This window comes from Varroa jacobsoni, unplaced genomic scaffold, assembly GCF_002532875.2.
Source record: "Varroa jacobsoni isolate VJ856 unplaced genomic scaffold, vjacob_1.0 scaffold_1412, whole genome shotgun sequence".
Classification (NCBI taxonomy): domain Eukaryota; kingdom Metazoa; phylum Arthropoda; class Arachnida; order Mesostigmata; family Varroidae; genus Varroa; species Varroa jacobsoni.
In genome coordinates, this window is record NW_019214314.1 from 58735 (window position 1) to 83750 (window position 25016).

Sequence of the window (25016 nt, forward strand, 5' to 3'; positions counted from 1 at the left end):
TATATATTCGCTTTGCTTTCCTGTATACGGGCTGTCGCTAATGAAATTGAACTACCCACACTTACAACCACTGTCCAGGCCGAGTTGCTTACCCCACCCCTCTCGTCCTCTCTTTTTATCGCTAAAAACAGGAAGCAGGCCAGGTCTTCCAGACACTCTCTTCACCGAAAGTGGTGGAAACCGAGTCTACTTGGGTGGAGGAGGGGCCAACCATGTTGGGGTGCTATGGAGACTGCGACAGAATAAAAGGAAGTCCCTCGAATTGAAGGCAGAAAGTGCACCCAGGAGAGGTGTAAAACATATGGACTCAATACTTCCAGCTACATCGGCTTGCACTTTTTTTGCTTAGGTGGGAGTCATGGAGGCGACGATCCATGTGGCCCGATTTGCCCCAACAGGCGGCTGATGTCCAGCGGATTGCGATGTAAAGCACTTAACGGGTTTAGTACGAATTCTACTCGCCATTTCTGCTGTCATGCTGGTGCTCTTCGGTGTTCGTATGCCAAAGAAGCATACAGCAAGAATTGGGCAAGCCTCCTCGTCTCTCTCCCGTTGAGTAACGGCTGTTGAGGGTCCTGTACTCCGTTAGCACGCATGAAACGCACAGTTCTTATCGCTGCTGTTGCCTTAGAATTGTACGCCTCTTCAACGGCAAGCAAATGGCCAAGACATGCAGTCGTTCAGTACAACAGAAAGACACATAACATTGGGAAGCCAGTTCGCATAACTGTCGTCCATTGATAGAAGCATGCAGATGAGGCGGTGTATTGGAACCGGTAGGGGAGCGACGAGCCATGGGTGAAAGCGCAGGCAAATTTACGGCCTTCAACGAGCTGTATGGAGCCATAGCAGTGACAAACGGCAGCATGTACGCCTAACATCGACTGGGGAGCAACAGACTCAGAGGGCAAAAAAGCATGAGAAGCATCGCCACCGCCCGCAATGTCGCTCTGGTCAGCCGCAGTGATAGTAGGAGAAGAAGGTGCACTCTTCACGTCGGAAGAAAAGAGCGACCGTAGAAAGTCGAAAAGTTTCGGGTTTAGGAGAAAGCGGCGAATATAGAACTAGCGGATGGTTTTTAAGAGAGATTGTTTGTCTCTTCTTCGAGTATCTGTATGTCACAAGACAGCAAATGCTCCGAAGAAGCTTCCACAAACGGGCGAAGGGGCTTTCGGCCAGTATCGGCAGTAATGGCCTCGCCCGTCGGCACAATCGGTTCGCCCTTTAGTCTTGCACGAACCTGAATTATTGGCACGGTTAGGTAAAAAATATCGAGATTGAACGACCATTGTGGGTGAGTGAAGCCCGGCAGCTACCAGGAGAAGCCGGCAGGAAAGGCTACGCCAGCCAGTTAACCAGGAGGTCAGCGGCAATCTCTGGCTGCGAAGCACTCGGAAAACGCTGCACTGAGCAGTGGAGTGACGGCGTGCAATAGCAAAACAGTTTGCGATCTTTTCCACACGAATATTGGCCTTTTGGTGTCGCCAACGGCGCAGCTAAGTCTCGGCCGGATGGCTCTCCGGTAAAAATTGTCGCCTGGTTTTTTCTGTGTCTGCTGTACACTTTTTTATGTTATCCTTATACGCCTCAAGCAAATACACATATAAAAATGACCAGGACCATTTGTAGGCATGCCTACAAATGATCCTTGACGAGACCTTGTATGCTTAGGAAAAGCGAAAGAACGGTAGAGATAGATGGAGGGAGTTTCCTTGCCGTCTTGGTCAAGGCAGACGGCCAGAAGAGTTAAGGTTGCTTACAGAAGGATGCATTACTACTAGAACAGTATTCGAAAAGCGGGATGATATTAGGTAGTGAGTAAATGACACGTCCAGCTAACTGAGTATGGCGATAAACCCACTAACTATACTTGGATTGTTGTGGCTATCAAAGCTTCTTGCTGGATGATCACTCGTCTTGGATGTAGGTGTGCGTGGGTGTAACAGGACAATATATAGAATATTCGCAGCGTAGCCTGTGCATGTCAGTGTGTCTCTGTATAGGTTATGGTAAATTTATATTACTGAAATATATAAGGATATTAACGAATATCTGAGTAACTAAGATCTAATAGCACCACGATCAGTTAAATTTTATTAGACTGTATAGCACTTAAGTTAATTTTAAAAAATGCCTATGTAGGAGAGGAGCTGTCACATTCGTTTAGAAAGGGCCATATATGAAGGCGATAAACATCGAATAAAACAACAGCTAGGTAGTAGAGAAAAAATAACGCTAAAGGACCGTTTACAACTCTTGCTACTTTCCACGACAGTTACTCTACAGCTATGAAACTCATTTTCAGTGAAAAACAAACATAGGAAACACGAAAATACAGGGGCATGCTTGTAAATAACAGCAGCACATGTAGCTCAGAAGAAACCTTACTTCATAGATGCTGGTCTTTCCTTTTTTAAGGTTGCCCTATTCCAGAAATGGCTCTTAGACGTATTTTCAATATATTCATCTCATTATTATAATAAATAAATCGTTGTATAGAATCCTGTCCCCTAAAAAAAGCACTTAAGTTTCAGCAATGTTTTCCTGACTGCAACGAACTGCGCCTATTTAAATTCGTGATGGGTGCCTGCTAATTGCCGGCCCCACCCACACTCATTGATAGGTCAATAAAATGCCTTTTCGGCCAATCGGCAATGTGTGGTGTCGCCTGACGGTGAATCTTAAATCAATAAATACGGGTAACCAGACTGGCTTAGCTTTTTTTATTACTTTCGCTGCCACCACCTTTGTCCTACTGCGATCACGCCGTTTACCAACAATTGTCGAATGGACTTCGTTAGGTAACGACATAGCTGAGTCTTACCTCTGGCCCAATCCCTATATATTTAGGTGTGGGCACATCACTGACACATATCTTCGTTTTCTTATCTAGATAATATCAGGCATAGTGTTTTAGGAAGGAAAGGTGGGTTTGCAAAAATAACAAACACGTCCGCATGTCAGAACAAAATATATGCGCAAGTGAGTCCGGAAAGGAAAATGACCTTTCTCAATTTCTTCGAACTGTAAACCTACCTTTGCATTTCTATTCTTCACAAGTACCAAAGCCTATTCATCCAAGTACTTGCATGCAACATTCAGTGGTCATAGTCATTGTTATTGATCTCAATATAGGTATATTAAGACTGTATCGTCGACACCTAGATACTGACGCTAAAGTAGACGGTAAGCGGTGAAGTAGAGAAACATATTTTTCTAAGTGGGAACAAATCGTAGCGCTGATTCCTATCGGGAAAGCTTTTCGCTCGTTCTTGACAAACAGCCAGTTAATTTAGGGGGCTAAAAGTGTAAACACAAGGTAAGCTATTGTAAGGTTATGTACTTTTTTATTCTCTATCGAACTGATAAATTCTAATTGTAACTTATGTAGATAATATTATTTTGATATTATTATCACTATAAATGCAATGCGCAATAAAAAAAATGGCCAATTTCCAGCAACTAGCCTCTCATAAACTTTTTTTCTTGCACTGTAGTATTTGCAGTGCTCCCTATTACAGATGCCGCTTTAGTGGGATCAGTAAATAAATTTCAATGCGACAAGTGCGAGTAACCGAAAAAGTGTAAGTTATACGTAAATAGGATCGCTAAGGTCTGGGAAACATGTTGCCTTTGCTGTCCACCTGTTGTAGGTATACCATTTCACATAACTTTAGAGTATCAAAGTGGCAATATTCAACTGTGAATTCTAGAACCCAAGTAAAAACCGCCTAATCATATGTTAAAGAGAGATATCATTATTTACATTATGTGATAGATACATTATGTGCATTTCTACAATAAACAAAGACGAGATGCGAATTCAAGATTCCAAATGCTCGTTCTTAGCTTACCATTGTGCTTCGGCATTTATGGTAGAAGAGGAACTTTTCTAGTAACACGAATGGATCCTAGCTCACTTCGTAACTGGTTTTACAGAAGCATTTATTTAGTCACAAAAAATCATACAGCTGCCAAATTGGCTAGTATATAAACTGTCCTGTTGCCCAAGTTAGGTTAACAAGTCACTTCGAGTTCCTGCCAGAATGAGTCCTGGAGTTCCGATAACGGGAACTGAAATTCTTTACCATACATATAGCAAAACGAAGCTATTTTTATTTACTATTTTCTAATGTGGGCTCTGTTCAAACTCTTATCTAAAAGAAGCCTGAAGGAAAGTTTCTAGTTTTGCATCGGCAACCAATATAGACACGAACCTGATAAGAAATGAGAAGAAAGAGCAGAGACAATTATCTCCGATTCGACCGTTACCGTAAATCGTTTAGAACTAGAAATTTATAGATCAATTATTATTATTGTACATATTAATTGCAGAGCTGATATTCAATCGAAACAAATCAATGTAGAACCTAGGTATCATTTTTTGGCAAAAATCCGCTAGCGTAGCAACAATTTTTGAAGCACACTTTTATCTTGATACCAAATATACATTGAAGTATACAGTGAGTTCGCCTGAAGCAAGTATTACGAAGATTGACAACGTAGTACAGAGCATCGGCATGCGTGAGTAAACGAATTTATAGCAAATTTCAAATAGAATTTTAATATATTTCACTCTAATGATAGCACGTGTAGGTGGTCCGAGGAGGAGTTATGCCATGCATGTCGAATTGAATCTACTAAATTGGTTTTTGCCCGCCGAGTGGAAATCAAAAGGGGTAAAAGCCAGAATGTAGATGTAACAAAAATGGGTCAAGTTATGTGGGCATTTTGAACGAGAGAACATACGCATTTAAGAGAAATAACTCTTTTTGGTAACAACATACACATTTAATCGTAAGCATCGTTATTAGTAGCGGATACGGGCTAGGTTCAGAATGGTGTCGAAGCACGCCAGAATTTACTCAATCTCATTCGAAGAGTAAACGACCGAGTGATGTTTACCAGCAACATTCAGCTTTTAAGCGAGGGCAACGCGCAACTATCATCCCCTAACTTCATTACCAAATTATTCCGAAAGCGTTTATGACAGGAGCGCCACAGATAGCGCTGTTATCGTTGGATTGAGTTTTACAGTCGGACAATGCAAGCGAGAAAATAATAATAATGAAGGACAAGGACTCTGGTCAAAAGGAGGCACTTCCCTCGTTGATACCTGTGCTATAAACAGATGCAAGCATGCGCCTGTATTGATATTTTAGAGATCCACAACATATGCTGCCTTTAGAGCAGCGACATTCCATTTACCAAGCTTGCTGTTGATTCTGGCTACTTTAGCTTTCAATTAATGTCGTCTTTTATATATTCAACGTTTTGCCTTTTATACAGAAACATTATTGTATATAAAAGAGAAGCCCCCATCGAAAACTAGTACTGGATTATATAGAACTGCTCACTTTTTTCCTTATCAACGTGTTTTCATGAAGACTGAAGCAACGGGAGCGGCAGGCGAGTCCTCATTATACCTAACATAGGCGCAATTTATTCGGATTTATGTCCCTGTCAGCTGCTTCGCTCTTTTCTCCTCACAGGTTCCTGTTACAGGGACATCAAAATTGACCAAAGGTCGAAGTTCGCTAGCGTTCATTTTAACCGTGCACGCAGAGGAACAAGAGCCGGCTGAGTTAGGGATTGCCTTCTACTGACGATGAAGGAATTACGGCTAGTACTAGTTTTCTGTTTTATATTTCCTAGGTCCAGGCACCATTCGCCCACCGACCTCTAAGCCGACCTTGTAGTCTTTTTATAAACATCGTTGCCTCTCTGTCCCTCCCCTACGTCGGCTACTGTTTAGTAGTTTAGGCTCTCGTCCTTCTAAAACCTATATCCACCTGTCTTTTACTGTTCACCTCAATAAATCGAAGTTCTGCTGTACGACCTCCTCAAGTCCCAAAAAGAGCTTTCCCGCAGGAATGGGCCACGTCCACCTGCAATCGGTTGTGCTGACGCCTAATGAGGACCTAGACCTCGTAATTGCAGATTACAAGTCGACGCAGACTGCCCCTCATCGATGGCGCAAAAAGGGACGAGCTCCTCTCGAGCCTGTCCCGGCCTTTCTTTTACCTCGTTCCCGTCTGCTACACTCTATGAAAACAGAGCTCCGTTGTATATTCTCGTATATTTCTGCCGAAATTTTAACTCATTCTAAGAAAATAGCTCTACTTAGTGTATTTTTATTACTGATAGGACCTTTTTAAGTTATTAAGGTTTCGTTTGCTAACTTAAGATCTCCCTGGACCCATCTCCGTTCACGTATTTCTAGGCTATTTTTACTTTTCGTCTCTTTGGCTCCATATGGGTTCAGTTTAGCATGTATCTTCATATTCATAAAGCGTAAGTAACATATGTACGAGCTGCTTACGGCCCAGCTTTGCCTGATTGTTATCGTGCTCAAAAAGCGAATCAAACTCAAGAATCCAGCTCAAGTGTTGGGTTAGAAGTTAGATTCCTTCTAGCAGCTTTGCATTGCATTGTGTTATTGGCCCTATAATTAAGAACGGGATAGCTGGTAGCCCCAAACCAAAAGCCATGAACAGTACAAACATCAATTACGGAGAGGTGTATTATGTATTCGTGTGTACTGTTGAACATGGCGATATGCTGACCTAATAAGTGTTGGACTCGTAGGGCAGCTGTTGGTAAGTGCTCTTGTTATCTACCTGTAGTGAGACAATGCTAAGTTATTCAAAGGTTCATATCAAAGAAGTCGCAACAAACAACACGCATCATTTGAGCACACTATTCATAAGATTTTTGTTCGTGTTATCGTATCTACAAAGCTGCGTCAATGCTCTAGACGCTGAGAGTCACCCGTCTAGGAGGCAACAAATATACAGAAATAGTACGAGACGCAGCGGCGCAGATTCTGATTCACTTGTTTTAAGAAAGATAAGAGGAGTTACAAGGCTTGGAATGACTTCGTCTCGTTTTTGTCTCCTTCCTCACCAGATGATTGTTGGGAGGTGTACATTGATAGCCGGTCTAAGGTCTGCAATGTCACAAGTGGAATTTAAACAAGTCTTTCTGCCCAGATGTGGCTAAAGCAGAATGGTAAGTTTGCCCGAAGTTAGATTCCTTCTAGCAGCTTTGCATTGCATTGTGTTATTGGCCCTCTAATTAAGAACGGGATAGCTGGTAGCCCCAAACCAAAAGCTCTCTCTAACTTCCCACTGATTGATACCGAGGAGACTCCTGTAAAGTTACAATCCTTGCTTTAACCGAGTATAGTGGAAATTAACTGTACCGCTGGGATTTACACGCTTGCTTTTTGTAGCTTTTTGTTCCTACCAACTTTGTAGACAATGACTAAGCTACATAAGGTGCTTAAACGATTGGGTTATAGAGATATTTCACAAACACTTCCCACGCATAGCTTCCATCGATTATTTCGCTTATGATTTAACTGGTACGCGCGCATCCTATCTATTATAAGGTGTTAGCTTTGTGCAAAAAATACGCATTGGCATACTGTTTATGATATTACATCTCGTTCTTTTTTAGCTGCGTGGTTGTAGGTGCCATTCCTACGTATCTCTGCTGACCCGTGAAAGCTGCCCCGGAAATGGAGTCAACAATTCTTCCAGATAGCATATAGAACAGTAAATTTCAATGGAGTACATATCTTGCGCGAGCACGCATTATCAGATAATAATCGTATAGTTGCATCAGATTTTCCTGAAGGAAGGCGATTTTTCGAATTCTGAGTGCGGTGATTGTTTCTAACAGACGTATGGCTAACAAGAAGGACAGTTTAACAGGTGTCAGATATTTAAGTACATTATTACTAGTAAGCCACAGATGTATGTTTATACATACTCATAAGACTCATTCTGTATCAACAGTAAGGTGATGCGCGTTGAGAAGCCTAGCTTTCGTTCCAACCGCAAGTTCGATTTTGTTGTAGTTTCTTCGAAGAATTTTCACTATCAGAGATAGAATCGCTTCTCTTTCGCCACAGTCCTCGGACTCCAGAGGTCCAGAGACTGCCTGATATTGTACTGGAAGTACAATGACGCTTTCGAAAAAGCCAGCCTTGGGCTAGAGCAAAGGCCGGTGCCGAAACGTTTGCTATACGTATTCAATTCACTCGATCAGATATATTGGCAGGAAACTATTGTTTCCAAATTTAGTCGAATGTTGCCGATTAAACCGGAAGCATGCCTATTGGCCTGTTCGACAATTTCGATCGTTTGCTGTGCTTTCAAGTACATAAAGGACAATGATCTTCGGGATTGGATGCGAGTGGTAGATGTGGCGAGCTGCGATACTATCAGATCAACAATGTAGATGATAGTGGGTGAATAGGCTATAGTAGACACGAGCTAATAACTAACCGGTAGTTTATTAACCGATAGCTTTTTCTGAAGTGATTAGATATTAAGGGGAACTCGGTAGGTTCCTCGTTACGCGAGTGAAGAATTTTTGCAAATGCCGATTATTGACCAAACTTTAGTTTTAGTTTTACGATGTACCACAAAAGTGTGCTACAAAAAATGTATCACAAATAGTTACTATAAGTTTTACAAAACAAAAGTTGTGGTCATAGATAAATAAGGGCACATATGTTGCTCATAGTTATAAAGAGAAGCTTAACAAAGGTGGTTGTTATACACAGGTAAATTTGTGCGTTATTATAGAGGTGAACCGAGGACAGCTGCTTCTATTTGTAAATAAAAAAAAAAACAAATTTCATTGTAGTGGTGGGTGTAGATGTTTCTAGATTATACAGTTCTTATGCAAATCTTATTGTTATCGATTACTAATAGAGACCGGCTACCTCATCGGCATATCTTTGTGGAGTACCAGAGCATATTTCTATTTGCTTCGACATTAAAAGGCTAAACATAGAGCATGTGATTAAACATATGTATATAGAAAGAAAGGGAGAACGAGAGTGAGAGAGAGAGAGAGAGAGAGATTATAGTAGAAGGGGGAAATCCCCTACTGCAGTACGTCGATTAATTTTTTTTAAAAGTGCGAGTTTGAGTATGTGCTTGATAATTATACCAGTTTCTCTAATATCCGCAATATTTCTTTATATGCGTTCTAACGAATCGAAATTGTCGTATAAACAGAGCCACAAAGAGGGTAATGCCTGCCGTGCTGTTAGTCAACCACTACATGAAACGGCTTTGGTCCGATCATCCCATCGGTTACGTAGCTTCAGATGAAAAGGGATTACAAGTTTCTTACCGAAGCGCTCCACTGTTAATTCTGTTCGACTGTTACAAGCGAACGGACTCTAAAATCGGATAACTTTTTAACTAGTGGGGCTTAAATATAGATTTTTTATTATGTGTTGGAGGCACTCTCTCCTAACCTTCACACACCTGCCCCAGTGCTCTTGTGGTTTCTGAACGGCCATATGCCTACAGTGAGTGTTCCCAGTCGATGGCTTTTCGAAATAAATTGATGGTGGAATATATTCGTCTATCAGTTGCTTTTTTTTTGGGTAGAAAGCCTTGTAATCATACAGACGTTGGTTATTTCTTTGTTCAATTCAAGAAGTAATTGCGAAGAAGTAGCGTTAATATTAAGTAGTAAACTGTATGAAATCTATGTAGACTGTGTGGTTCGTGCCAACGGTCCACGGGTTTTTTGAGGAACTCGGGATAGTGGCGGAGATTTTCGGTGAATGTCTCGTAGCAGCAGATGTCCTTTGCAAGTATTCCCATTACCTCAAGTTAAAAATTACTCAGCATTGCTACTGGACTCGATTTTTCTCCAAAGCAACGCTATACTCTCGCCTGGCCCTTCTCCGACCGGCGGTAGATATTGAACCACACTTTGTCTATGGCAACCGTATGCTCCACGCGAATTTTTTTGTTGATTAAACAGCCGCAAACGACACGTGAAATAAGCCACCTGCACTTCTAACTGGCTTATAGTCAATCCACAGGCGACCCACTTTTACTCAGTTTCCAGTATTTGGGCCATAACTTTGTAATACATTATATGTGATATTCCCGTTTTAGCCGACAGAGCCTTTAAACCCTTCGCTTTCGTAAAAAGCCTCCTCGATTGCACCAATTCGGATTCCAATGTCTGGTCATCTCTTACCCAATCTTCAATACTCCAATCTTCGTTCTTGAAACCTTTGCGCCATTTACTTCCTTTGCCTTCGCTTAAGGCCTCTTTAATGTAATACTCATGTAATGAATTTCTGTAGCACTAGGAGGACCTTCCTAGCAAAAACTTGCCTACTGAGCGTTAATTTTTGGAATTGAGAGATATTTTCCTTCCTAAACCTATTTTTCATAACGCAAACTCAACCGGTTTCACGTATACGTTTCTAGAAGGTTGAAGAGTTTACTAGCTAAATGTGGTGTGCTAGCAGCGCGTAGTTCAAAATTTCTTCGATTTCAAAGCTCGCCGGGTTCGCTTGTAAAAGTTTAATATTCTAGCTACTTCTCTGTGTGGCATATCAAGGACAACAGTATGAGTAAGTAAAGTTAAAACTTAGTAAGTATAGATGCTATTTAACGCTGGCCGAGCAAAAACATTTCGTCGGTTAACATACACTTATCATCTACTAAGTGGTCCCGAATTGTCGTCAATGGATCTTTTTCCAATTTAATAACCAGTACTCTTTATAGCTATAAGCACGAACGTTTTGGATGAAGTGCGCCTGCTACCTGAGCAGAACCTGCGCCAATTCAGTAATTCATCTGTTCAGCTTTGTCTGAAGAGTATTAGGTATGGCTTTCTGTTACCAGTTAAAGAGATAGTTGTCTTTGGGCTAAAACGAGATCTATTAAAGTGTTTACCTAAGCGAAACACAACGTTTGACGCTTCAGCAAATTCAAGCGTTTCAGATTTGCCATAAAGCTTTAAGATTCTAAGCGCCTTCACCCGTTGCTGGTCCTAAACCGTAGTTGTTATTTGAGTGCACAATACATGACAACTTGAACGTTTGCGTCGCATAGTTGGTACGCGTACAATAAACCTACAAATACAATAGCCCTAAAAAAAAAAAAAAGGGTTCGCAATGTTCCTAATATAGTCGTCGCTAACAAATCGAATTAAGTTACCTTTACGTCACGCAGGCATATAGTCATTGTCGCAGATCAAGCACACGAGTCATATTGTGTTTTGAACAAGGATAAGAAGCTAAAATCAGTATTTCCGATAATAAAACAACATATGTGACTAGGCGTGGTCCAAGTGCATGATGATTTAAATCGCTAACTGATGGCCACTAACAGGGTGAAATAACGTGGTTTTGCAGAAAAATGGTCAAATGTCATGGGCAGCTTGTGGTATACGATTATAATTTTCCTGAGATTAAAAATAAGATCAGGGCCCTATGGGACTATCGACTCAGGGGATGCTGGTCCCATCAGTCGGAACCTGCGTGCTTTTCAATTATTTTTCTAACTGTCGGATCTTTATCAATGCCGTACCTTTTGATATTTACAAAAATGGTTTAGAACTAACTAAAACGATGAATCACGTATTGACTACGGGGGCTGTTCCAACTTTATACTTTGACGTGACGTGGCTGGTAAATATGTTTTGTAGGAATCTACTTTGATTGTGTGGGGCGGCGAAGTGTTGCGGGCAGACTTTTTTTTTAACTGCACACTATCTTGAAACGTGTTATATCCGTGATAGGTGATGACACGTTAACTTTTTGCTAGCCATTTGCCAAATATTGTTTTATACATGGAGTGTCGAGTGGGCATTTCTACCATCGTAAGCGTGGGAATCTGTTCAGTCTGCGTCTATACCCAGGCATAAATATTAGTATCTCACTCTTCTGTTGCCCAATGCTTTTGTCATAGTGGACAGTTGTTACCATCGAAGTGAGGCGACCTGACATTGACGTATTTATCGATTCTGTCATCCGCCAGTTCCATCATTTTCAAGTCACATAGCTGTTTAGGCAGAACAGTCTCGTTCGGCATCCATATATTGGAATCGCTTCTGGCACATTCAGCCACACACGATGAATTATCATTTGACTCATGAGATCACTTTCGATTTCAGACTCTGCGTCGCCGCGCTCTTTTCCAACGCTCTCCCTGAAAGCATCGTGGTATTGCTATAACATTGAACTTATGTTCAACCTTCAATATAATCCCCGGAAGAAGCAAGTGATAAAAACACAGTTGCGGTGGCGTTACGTAAGTATAGGCAACTTCTAAACACACCGAGTAAAAGGACAGAGCGCTTGATATTCCCAACTGTGTAAATATTTTTACTAGAAAAATTAATAACATTATTATTTCGTGTATTAATACCGATATAATCTGCAACAGCACAGATACAATCTAAATGAATAATGAGGGTGCCAATAGGTTATGATTTGCCTGTTGCTAATGGTCCTCGGCTCAGATTTGTCTGAAAATATTTCAGACTGAATTTTTTCTTCTACACACGGCGGAATAGGGTTAAAACTCCATAAGGCTGCGAATATAAAGAGCATACCTTACTGACTGGATTTCATCAACGAGCCACAGCGAGAAAGTTCATTTCCAGTAACTAATTTCGAACTTATATAGACCTAACTACGAATCTAAAATGCAGTTACCGAGCTAATGTACTAGCACAATGATTATTTTATTAGTCTTTCTTCCATAACAATTTAAGCCACGCAATCCTGAGCTTTAAGTGTACAAACACCACACTCCAACCCTTTCTTTATGCGTATAGTCTACTATTCCACGCTAAGAAATAAACGCTATGTACACACTTTCAAGCGAATAAAGACGTGTACAGGAGCGCGAAGCACAGTTTGCCGTTATTATCTGGGTTCAATGCTCGATGGCTAACAATCTCAAGGAATCGATGAGCTCCTATGAAATTATTAATATTAATTATCCACCTTAATTTAAACCATTTTACCAAATTGTAACGAGCGATTAGTTTAGGCCCTTACAGTCTCTCTCGCTCCCATTTTACTCATTTGCCCTACGGCGAGGGCGTGTCTCCTGAAACGGGTGATAGCTTCAGATAGCTTCTTTTAACGAACTTCTATTCAAAATTTTCCAGAATTAGCAACATCACACAGGAAATGGAAAAAGGAGAGGGGAGAATTAACTGGCTTTGATCGGACGGCAAAGCAATCAGCTCAGCCAATGTAGGAGAAGTCCGTCAATCAGGGAGCCCATGTTAGCGTGGCGAAACAGAGTTCTGTGTGCTCCCCGCACTCTGCAAGCACACTGCCAAATTGGCTAGCCCCCTCCCTGCAAGCGGTAAAGTGCCTCACTGAGCTAACTGATACGTCGGAGACATCACACAGTTCAAAATGGAGACTCGTTCTTTTTTTTAGATTTCGATTCGGTAGAAGATAATGTATCAGTGTGAACACATTGCGTTGACGAGAATGGAGACAAAGTAACCTTTCTGTTATCTGATATCAAACAGTGATCTCGACGATGTAGAGGTATTCAAAGGCAATTTAATACTGCTGTGACGAGTGTATTTGTGCATAATAATGTGAATAACCGTTCCGGTGCTGATTGTCCGCAAAAGGCCTTCTCCGTCGTAGGCACCAACATGTCTTTTAGCTAGGATGAGGCCTGTCGCTCGACGTGATGTGTGGTGCATGGCGGCCTAAAGACGTGTTACCCAAAACGAAGGCTTTATGAAGCATCGTGTGGTCGATCGGTTTACTGTATTAGAATAGTGAAACGCACGAATACGATTCGCGAGCCGAAGGCTCGTTCGGCTGCTAAAGTTTGTTGCTATCTGCGCAAAGCTGCTTTTGTGCATGGAAAGGGGCGCAGTTACTGACCGATATGTTTTACCTGACTGTATTCCATGGGGGCGTATAGTCTTCGAACGGTACATTTCAACACCAGGAAACCAGCTAATGCATGACATCGCGAATATCCTGGTGATCATTTTGGGCTCATCTCCAGACAAGTTTGCTCGCGAAAGCTGAAATGGTTGATGACGTTGTTTGCAGCGTTTTCTCAGACTATACTCCTTTGACGTCAGCGTCATCAGTTTAACAAAAAACGAGCTTTCGGTTCCGACTATTAGATGCAAACCTTGTAGGTGGATACACCTGAGTCGACAATATCGTGCGCTGTGGTTCCTCCAGTATGGCCAGCACTGCGTACACGAACACATCGTTCCCTGTACTTAATTGTCATACCAGGAAGCCAGCAAGCAAACACGACAAAAAAAAACGTAAAACCCTTTTACTTAGAGTAAGAAACCACAACAATTACCTATCTTCGCGATTTCCGATTTAACAGTTGATTTGAAGCAATAACAAAATAACATCATTTTAGGCATATGTGGAGGATGTCTGCCTAAATCGCATAAGCACTCAGCATGTTCGACGACAACTTTAGGAAAATGCCTCTTCATAAGAGTAGATGCTATTAGTTTTATGTTAAAGAAAAGCTGAAGCTGCCATCTATCGCCTAGTATAGGGATTTCGGTTGCTTTGCTTCGTTATGTATTAAAGATCATTAAGAAAGATGTAAATTTCAAAGTCTGTTGTTCAAGTTTCGCTCACCGGAAAGTGACATTTTAAAGAAATCGGTTTGACCATCAGCCAGTGTCAGAGTGGTAGTCTCTGAATGGTTTTCGGAGTAAGATGTCAATAGATACCTCTGTTCGGATTGGACTGACATTAATGGCACAACGTTCCGTTGTGACTTATACTAGCTCGCCTGCGTCGCCATATTGAAATTAGCTGCAAAATTTCAACACACCCCCACGACACCGTAATTCTCTCTTGTCTCATACTTGCGACGACCTAATATGAATCATAATGGGAGCTTATTGTCAATATCGCCGATTTCTACTAATCTTGCTGTCCATTGCCTAGGACCGGCTTTTGAGCAGATACCGGAAAAATGTCTGAATAATATAGAACACGATCAGACAGAGCTGCTGTTATGAAACCAACAAGACAGCAGTTCAAAGCGAATTTAGCTATTACCTAATCTAAACGCAAGCACAAACAGTTACATACGATTAAGTTGTGCTCTGAGTCAGCAGATACGAAATACATTAATGATAAAAAATAGATACGAACTATACGATAGGATAGTATATATGTCTGTATATATAAATCTGATGTTTTCGTAAAGAATTTTTTTTACAAAATTTAAACAATCGAGTCAATAACAAGCATAATCCGTTTATTCGAAATTTAATTTACTGCTGTTTTAGCATTAACAACATTAGGAACATTGAGCCGATTCATTCTCACAACATGATCTTGTCCTATATCATTGATAAACATCTGCGGAATGAATGTACGACTCCACCGTATTTCATGTTAACTACCTCAGTTCCTTGGTATATAACATTTTTTGTGCACTAAAAAAACGTAGGATGAGCAAGCGTTGTGCCATCGTGACCGGGAACTCGTTTACTATTCATATGCACATATATATGTGAAACATGAGAGATCTTGATTGATTGATCACTGGACATGCTATCGTCACGATAATCGTCTCATTAAAAAAAAATAAGATATTTGATTAACAATGAATAATATTGTTTTAAAATCCACGGTTAACATTAGACGCCTGCTGTTAACGCATACGAACTTCAGACAGAATTCGATTGAACTTCACTGGTCCTCGTCACAATGAAATGATTCAGCGTGCCTTTATCTAGTTAGGTATCACGATGGGGTAAGTTCCATCTCGCCAGGCAGCGTTTGGTCATCACGGGTTTGTTTCCCGTATCAGATGCCATCCAAAACACTTTACTGCACTGTTTTTACTACCGATTGCCAATTTGCGACCCTGCAGGTAAAATCAGAGGCACATCTTGACAATACCTCGACGAGCTATTGTTAACGGCGAAGACAGCACGGCCGATAGTGAACTCATTGACGTGTTGAAGGCCGACCCGTGCGGCCGCTCAAAATACGAACAGCAGCATTCGAATAGGCCTAGTTCGTGACTAGATTGCACAATGAAACCTGAATTGTAAGGATCGGTAACAGTCAGAAGAAGTATAATAAGGCAATGTCAATATAGAATATCTTAAGTTTCTTACGATGTTCCAGAAAAATAACGCGCACTCGTATATGTCTGCTCAGTCCTGAGTCAAACATAAGAAATTGACTGGAATGGAACCATTTTGTGTCTCAAGTGTTTTCGTGTATGTGCCGATTCGGACAAATTTAGCTATTTTTGGCAAATTGTTTGCCAAAAATTGAAAATATTCAAGATGTTTATGCCGGGAAGCTGTTTGTTTCTCAAGCGCTTTTTCAAAATAAATATTCGACGATGCGATCTAAAAGTGGTAAACTCTGCGGAAATTGTTGACAATTTACGAAGCTAGAAAATAAAAATTACGGAAATATAAGAACACCAAAAATACAGTAATGTATTACAAAAAGTCTCAACCGGATTAACTGTAACAGGCTAATTGGGATGATAATAGCGAAAATAAATCCGCATTAAAGCAAGGGTTCGGATCAAATGAGGTCTTAACAGCAAACGGTAGCCTTGTGCAAACGAAAGGAAATTTTAGGCGGAGCCCTGATGGTCACCTCGAGGTCGAGGTTAGCTCTACCAGTTGCCCTAACCTTGGGTGGCAGAACACATTCATTATCGCAGCTGAAATAGAACAATTAGGGCAATAGTAACATTTGTAAGAAAATGATATCACTCCAGGAGGGAAACGGGATTACCAGGGTGATGAGCCACTGGAACATGATAATTGAATAGCTACGTTAGGGTCATAAAGTCGATGGCACAAAATGAAAGATCGACTAAATCAAAAAAAAAAAAAAGAAAAAAAAGTATAACTACTTTAACCGAATTGCAGCAAGTGGATAAGGTACTTAATATAACCAGGCTTTAGGAGAACCGCAACTGTCAGCCTACGGTCAGATAATACACAATGTTAGAACGAATCTGATTCGTTAATGTGACAACAGGCTAATCAGATCATTGTAGTGTGGCAGTACTATCATCATAACATTCGAATCAGAGATCGGAACAAAGAGAGCAGAGCATATTGAACGGAAGAAGTGTTGATGTGTACTCGAACTATAGTTTGCTTTAAAATAAGTGCAACATGAGCACATCAGAGTAATTAAATCAACGACGAAGAGTCCAGTTTTAAGATAGAATGTTTTCCCGAATGTATTCCTTTGCCCTTCTGAAATGGCCTGCTTTCTACGGAATGGTTATTTTGATCTCATACTAGCAGAACGTATACGTAAAGTTAAAGTTTCATTACTGACCGAATATTTCTCGATATTTTCCCATAATTGCTTATGCTAATCAGGGACAATGAAACCTATAGGGGTGATTTATTTTCAGCCACTAACCACTGCTAGAAAGCTGATATTAAAAATTAAGTTATTCTCATGGCTGCCGTAATAATAATAAATGCTGCTTTTTTTTTTCTTGTCAAAAAATTAACGAAAAAATAGGTGTGGAAACGAGCTAATTGCAATGGCAAAACTAAATCAGTGCATCAAGGTAGCGGCATTACAGGAACGTTCTGACTGGACTCCAATATCATATGGGGATGACTGAGCGACGTTAGTCTAGAACTGTTGCCGCCTAGAGGGGTAAGGAAAGCTATACAGGCAAGATATATTTTGGCTAATATTGGAAATTTTGAATACAAGGTCGGTTCAATCTTGCCATAGCAAGATATCTGCAATGGAATCAAGGCTTGATCGCTATACGAGAATGGGCTACTGCATTAAATGAAAGTATGAAATCACTGCAATAACATCAGTATCTGCAACTTCAGGGTGATTTGAACAACGGGATAGCCGTGGAAAGGCACCGAACTTAATGCAAAGGGATGAACGATACTAGCTAATTATTACGGAATACTCGAACCCTAGTTTACGTTCGCTTGAGTGTGACGTTAACGAATCCAACTGGATAAAGCAAAATGATAAAACGGGCGCCAAAATTTACGGGTGATAATACGACAAATTTATCGTCGACAAATAACGGAGCGAACAACTGTAAGAATTTTTTCCGCTAAATGGGTTGCACTACATAAACAAAATACAAAGATTTGTACGCATATTTACGTGCGGATTTCGGAATAATCGTACCCGGAATCTTATTATCATCGAAGCGTCCGGCTGCGGGCGTCGACTATGTTTCGGCGATTGCTATCTTCTCATAGCACCAAACGACATTCGTAGACCCAAACAGTGCTAAAAATATATATATCTCGTACGTCGTCCATGTCCAAACCCACCAAAACTGGAAGAGCCATGAAACCAGTTAATAGATTTCACTTGTCGAATCTTACCTCGATGAATCATCTATCCAAATTATTTTATCGCTCATCACTCTTTATTCGTTGCATCAAGGATTGTTCTGGGCTAAGGCATGAAGGGACCTGCCATCAAACACTGCCGAAAAGGAACGAATCTCCGCATCTCTCGTTCTTCTATTTCCAATCTCTGTCTGTAGAACAGCACTTGATGCATCACAAAGAAGGTGAGCTTTACGCTGTTAGGAACAATAAGTTACATCGAGTATTCTAAAAGGCAAAATACAGGCTGTAATTTCAACAAGCGTGTAAAAAATTTCATGACTCGTACTGATTGTCCATTTACTGCACAACTGATCGTGGGCTAGTTGGATGTGCTATATAGAAATCAATTTTTGTCCAGAATAAAGACTGCTCATCGATTGCAATAAGAGATTGTTGCGTTTTTAAACGTTAAAGCACGTTGGCGTCTAATTTTCTTTGTAACCTTATTTCTATAGGTCAAGCCTATAAAAAAACGTCTTTATTTATACAAATCGTATGATATTTATGTGTCGTATTGGAAGCCAAGTCATTTATAGATTAAGGTTATGTGGTACTAGGCGACGATTCGTAGAAAATTACGTCTTAGTCTTGTTAACACATTTGCAAGAAGCTGCCATTGAGAACATTGTTTACAATGTTTTTTTAATTTACAGAAAAGCAATAGGCTGATATTTCTAATGTCGAAATCTAGTAAGCCTTGTATTGAAAAAGATTTCCGTAAAATACAGCGGAGCATGAGCCTACAATATAACCGGTGTTCAATGCATAGGAGAAAAGCTCGTGTGCATTTCTTTATGGCCCCCTACTTTTGTCATATATGGTTACTTAAACGGTAAGGAGATGATTCCCAATCCTCGAATGTAGAACACGTTCGCAGACCACAAGAGCCTCACTCTACCTGAGTTTATTCACCGTTCAGCTCGTCTCGGCCTTAGTATTTTAACGTTTTCGTCTTCTGTTCTGAAGTAGGGAAACGCGACTAGCTCGAGTGAACTAGTGGCCAATAGAATTTACGGACTCTATGTAGACCGTTGGGCTGGTCGGATTGTGCAGCAGCTATAAATGTATCCGAAATTCCCCGTGGCATCTTTCAATGCGTGCAGACAAGAGGACTTGGTATTTACCTAGGTATTATATTGTATCGCTTCCATCGATTCGACAAACATCTATTGCACTACCGCAAGTACTACTATAACCAGCAATATATAGTGAGTTCATCCTGTGCTCAAGCGGCCCTTTTGCCACTTCCTGGAATTCTGCCCTTGTCATGACTAGCGTACACAGGCCGTCGTCCAAAGGAATCCTGGAGTCCATCCAGAATAGCACAAAAATATGTAAAGATCAAAAGCAGAGGAGCTGCCGCGACAACCCAAGCCTCGTGGGTTACTCATCGCCCTATGAAAGCATCTGTTCTACTTCGTTTGCGGTCGTTGCGGATCCTACAATAGTGTCAGCCAGCCTTAAGTTTCCGGCCGGGCTTCCGAATCGCTTGGCTAGCAACCTAACGTTCTTCAAGCCGCTGTTTCGAAAGAAGTTCTCCCGAATCGGGTCTGTAGCCATCACGGAATGCATGCCGGAACGCAGCTAGTCGAAACCTGCATCAAGAAGATACAGGTTTACCCGAATTCTTCTACAACCGTTATGTATGGGCATTCTTCTCTGTTTTCCATTCAGCGCTCTGGAAGAGGAACAAGACTTCGCCGCATACACTCTGTCGAACACTGGCTGGAACCCCCAAGAGGGTCATCGAACTGGGAATGGAAATCATTCATAGAAAGCCGTAGAGTTTCCGCCACTTTCATGAAGTCAGCATGCTGCACTGCTGAGAATGAGTTTCTAGTCGAAGGAATAGCCTAGCTAGTAAAAGCTACTTTCGAAAAAGAGGCCGTCTGTCGAACCTATAATCGTTGTTCGCATATACAGCCAATCAGGCCAGCTCCTGTTATGCATGCAACAAGAGAAGGCTTTCCTGGACCAGTTTGTTGTACGTAATTAGGTAAAGCATATTACTGACCTCGAACGAATTAGAAAACTCGTATTGGATTAACTGTTGTGGAAACAAGAAAGAAAAACATCAATGATTTCATAGAAGAGAAGCCATAAAAATTCTATGTTGTCATGCTGACAACAATAACCACACAAAATGCATTACCATGTTTATATATGTATATACATATTCTAGCTATTCATTCTAAAACATAGGCCTCAAGCAAGAGGGCTCAACAATTTTTTCAGACGCAACTACAATTCTTTTGGTCGATCAACCGCTTTCGCTGCCTATATGTTCGACCCAAGGTTAAGAACTTCCTGTTAATTAGCTTATAAGCTTTTATGCCTTGACATTTTCCATATATCTATATGGTTCTGTCATGTATATCTGCTAAAATAAATCTAGCTCTTTGTTATTTGCTTTGGTAAGAAACTAGATAGCACAAATGGTTCACGAGCGGAGCCTTACCACGGAATTCGTATATCGCACATTTATATCAGCTATATAACATGTAGATGTAAGATACATTGTATAATATTATATTGTCATTATTATTTTATTAATGCTTCTCGCCTAGCTATTTTTGGTGGAATTTCTTTAGAAACGTTAGGCGATAGTCGTTTTAAATATTGCCATTGAATAGGGTCTGACACTTTCTTTTGGGAGGCAATTCTATTACCTACCTACGGCATCTAATTGTTCCTGTAGTGGGTGGCGTATTTGCGTCCTGAACTAAATATCTGGGCTTGAGTTTCGGGGGGGGGGGGGGGGACATACCCCGTTTCGTACTGGGAGTCAGTAATCTGATAGAATGCCTAAATGTGGTATTGTACGTAAAACTCAAACTACTTTCAGAAGAGCCAACAAGACGAGGAGCATGGTGGCCCGATCCGTTTCTAACCGTTAATATCTTCAAAAATATGTTGTGCAGTTAATTTTTTTTTTAGGTGAGGCGTGTGAGTAACGAGTTAAATACTGTGCTGATAAGTTTCTTATCTGACTGAGTATTTTGATAATACATGAAAATTTTCAAGATAAAATGTTAGGAACGTACGAAGGCATTTTAAAGTGGGAGGAGACGGATACGACCAGTACATAAGACGCGGTTAGACTCAGACTCTGTTGTGTCGAGGAAAAGACATCTAGTTATTTTCGTACTTCATCGTTAAGCACTCGCTCGTTTGTGTGCCGTTCGCCTCTTCTCGATTCGAGTCGATGCACACTGATTAAAGGGGATCTGTTGCCGATGTACTGAATATTTCCTCACAGGCATCAGCGTCAACATCTCGTTCACAGTATCCGTAGCATTGATGCCGGGCACTGCTCATTTGTAACTCACATAAACAAGCTCAAACAATAAATATAAATGAAATACCACTGGTTACCCACGCAGTAGCAGCAATGAGACATTGGCATTGGAAACCTTATTGCTTCTACTTCTGAAGAGCGTCTTTGGTGACGCAACGAGATCAGACTCGTGCTTTGTGTTCTTCGATAAAGATAATGCTTGGGTGTGTTCGATCTGTGTTCTATTATCTCGCAGGTCTCTACAAACTGACCAGTTTTCTCGCATTAGGTTTCTACTGATTTCTATCCAAATAAAATATTTAATATATAGTCCCTTGCAGTAATATGTACGTTCGTCTGTACGATTCGTTCGTCGTGTCGATTTTAACGTTTATTGAATTCAACAAGTACAATTTTCTATCAGGCCCCGTACCAACAGAAGAGACAATGGATCCATACGTGTCAACAACTTTGGAAGATGTGCAAGGTATGTTTTATTATTCAAATATTTATATAGAAGTATTAAAACTGTTTTGTTTTTTTATTTAATCATACCTATCGCGTAGTACGATCGACGTACACGGCGGCTGTTCGAACTCGCTCTCTCTCTCTCTCTCTCTCTCTCTCTATATATATATATATATATATATATACTGTTCTCTAATTCTGTAATTAGAGTCTGCAAAAGCGGGACGCTCTAATAGGTAATGATCTAAGTGAGCTTTTGTTCTCGACTCACTGATCTCTTAGGCACTAGAAATACTGAGCTATGACACATATATACCTTTTTCATTATCTTGCATAAGTTTGCGCGCGGTTTGCATACTTCCAGTCGCTACGATATCCATGCCACAGGCTTCCTGCCGTCGTATCCCCTCCAGTGGCAAACAGGACAAAAGGACTCTCATTCCTGTAGCGTAAGACTTGCTGCGAATTCTAGGACTCTACGTGATCGGATACTGGACACAAAGTTAGGAAAGCAGAAGAATATTGTTACACCGTTAATATATAGACTTCGTAGGGATAATGCTAATTAAAAACAAGTATGTTGATCATAGTAATTAATGATATTTATATTAGTATTCGTGTACATTAGCGGCTAATTGCGTCTATTGACATAGAGAATAAATATGGGTCCCTACTGTACTTCTCTTTTAGCTATGCCTAGAAAATCTAACGTTATGTAGTTACGTTACATTGTAGGACCGAAGATACCGTATGCTTTCCTGACTAGATATAATGCGTAATGCTCGAAATGCATATGTATCCTGCCTCGATCTCTCTGTTTCTGCTTCGTCCTGTTCTTTTTCACCTCTGTGTCGCTGCCTCGATCTGTTGTGCAGACAAATAACCATGAAATATACTAAGTTTAGCAGGATAAAGGAAGGTATCGCTATTGTGATTACTAGACCATGCGCCTTTTGCAAAATTTTCGCATTAACTGCAGTCTGCGGCATTTGATAATGACATTGTGCTCTGCGTTGGACACACCTGGAATTCACTGAAGAATTCGGCCTGTGCCCCCTGAAATGAAAACCAACCGGCCGACTACTTGCATCAACTCCCCTTTGTTTTTGAACGGGTCGCCTCCGTTGATGTTGAGAAAATCTGGCACCCCGCCAGCGTCAGTCAGCTGTAAGCATCAGGCAGAAATCATCGGTGGCATTCACATCGTATAGTAGGGCTCATTGCTGTAGATTTAATGTACACATGCTTTTTTCCGTTATGATAATCTGTTATTCTAATACAGGGTAAAATCAATACATTTAACGGCTGTAGTTGTAGAAGGCAATGCGCTGTGAAACGTGATGCGTCATAAACATTGGCGTCTCGTATACTTTAGATTGCACTATATTTATTTAGCGACTTCACTTAGGTAACAATATTTTATTTTTTTTTATTGAAACAGGACGTCAACCACTTGAGCGTTTCCTTAGTTTCATTTGAATTCAACTTATCTGAGCTGTGTAAAAGTTTTATATTTGCACAATGGCCGGAGACGAAACGTCAACCGTCCACAGTATTCGTCCGGATGCTCCGGGTACGGCCAACATTGTCTGAAAAACTAGGTAGTGATTTTTCTGCCGATATCTGAACCGCAAGGCAAAACATCATTCGTTGAATGTTTGTGTTTGGATTTTCATGCTAGTAGCTGTTGCGTTCGGAGCATGACTTCCCTAATTGCAAATGACGATTTTTAACATGGAAACATTTCTCTCTGACGTAAGGTTCCCAAAGAGAAATACATTCAATGTATGCGTTCTAACAGCATAAGCAGCGTCCACTTACCGAGTAGCATAAGTTATGTTTGTTATCTATCCGTATGTTACTAAACGTCAATGGGTGTCTTTTTTCCTTTGTTTCAATTAACTTTTGGCTTAAAATAGTAGTAATAGGATAGTTGCTTTTTTTTTATGGCTCTTTGTAGGCTTGTAAAGTTTCATTTCGCGATATTCTCCGCGATTAACGGGATAATTCGTGTAGCTCTTAGCAAAATGTTTTTAGGCACTTTGTTTGGCAATTATTAAGAATTTCTAAAAGATTCCTATTGGAAAGGTGTTTGCTTCATCCAAGCTTTAAGGAATTAGTGAGACAAAATTGGGCAAGAAAAAAAAGATAAAAAATGTTATTTTTCGAAAATATTTTTCAACACTGTTGTCGTTAGAGAAAAGTATATTGGACATTTGAAAGGTCGCATATATCTGCAAATAGTAAAATAGGCACAGCGCAGTATGGGATTCATCGGAACAGCTGAAACGGAAGTCGTAAGGGGACTACTGGGACACGCAGAGAGAGGAACTGCATAACTTTAGAAATTAGAGTAAATTAATTGGTACAACAGACTACTAGAATCATTGCGCTATTGTAACGCGGACCGCGAAATGAATCGACTGGAGTAAGGAAGTAGACAATTTAATGGGATAGTCGTACGGAACTGAATCGGGAAAAATCAAATCTGTTAAGATTAAAATACCATGATGAAACATATGCGGGTAAATAATAGGATCGTTGAAACGGAATAGAAGAGCAAGATAGCTATGAGACGGCAACGGGGCAGATTAATAAATAATAATAATAATAATGCGTACCACAGCTATAATTTGTATTAAACTGGGTATGACTGAAATAAGTCAGACCAGCTGGATCTGTGGCGTTGGGCAATACTGGCCACACTTAAAAGAAGTTACCAATCAAAAGCAGGTGGACCCTACTTTTGCCCCCATCACGCATCTTCCGCCGAAGACTTTGCGAATTCAATAACAGGTAAAAGTTGCCGGAAATATGGGAATATTACATCTGGATGTACGCAGCGCACGGCAAGAAGCAGTGCGTCGTCTCCACACCCTGGGGGTGGCTGACGCTTGCGCGTCGCTAGAATGTTCTGGACTTTCGTAGTCTGCTAAGCGTCTACCTGGTGAGGCAGCGATACCGTTGTTTTTTTTTTCTGTTCTATTGGACATACTAGCTCAGACCGATTCGAACGTGCGTTTCGTTCCGGCTTCGTTCTTATGCCGATGCCTACACGAAAGCCTTTTACACAAGTCGATGCTAGTAC

General features: G+C 40.7%; 1 protein-coding gene and 1 long non-coding RNA gene across 4 annotated transcripts in view; both read left to right on the top strand.

The window, feature by feature from the left end:
• Positions 1-25016, top strand: part of LOC111269780 (uncharacterized) — a 31819-nt gene that overhangs the window by 4653 nt on the left and 2150 nt on the right. Inside the window, exon 1 of one of the 2 annotated variants that reach the window (XR_015314687.1) lies at positions 22958-23095. The exons of the other annotated variant lie outside the window; for it this stretch is intronic. The gene's annotated coding sequence lies outside the window, so the exon portion shown is untranslated. Of the gene's footprint in view, positions 1-22957; positions 23096-25016 lie in introns of those variants that run through there. 2 annotated transcript variants of the gene reach the window in all.
• On the top strand, positions 12562-22646 carry LOC147752208 (uncharacterized). Of its 2 annotated transcripts, none has more exons than XR_002685926.2 (3): positions 12562-13157; positions 21885-21947; positions 22293-22646. It is a non-coding gene; the product is annotated as an uncharacterized LOC147752208 (long non-coding RNA). The 2 variants fall into 2 exon arrangements; XR_002685925.2 differs by lacking the exon at positions 12562-13157 and adding an exon at positions 13193-14100.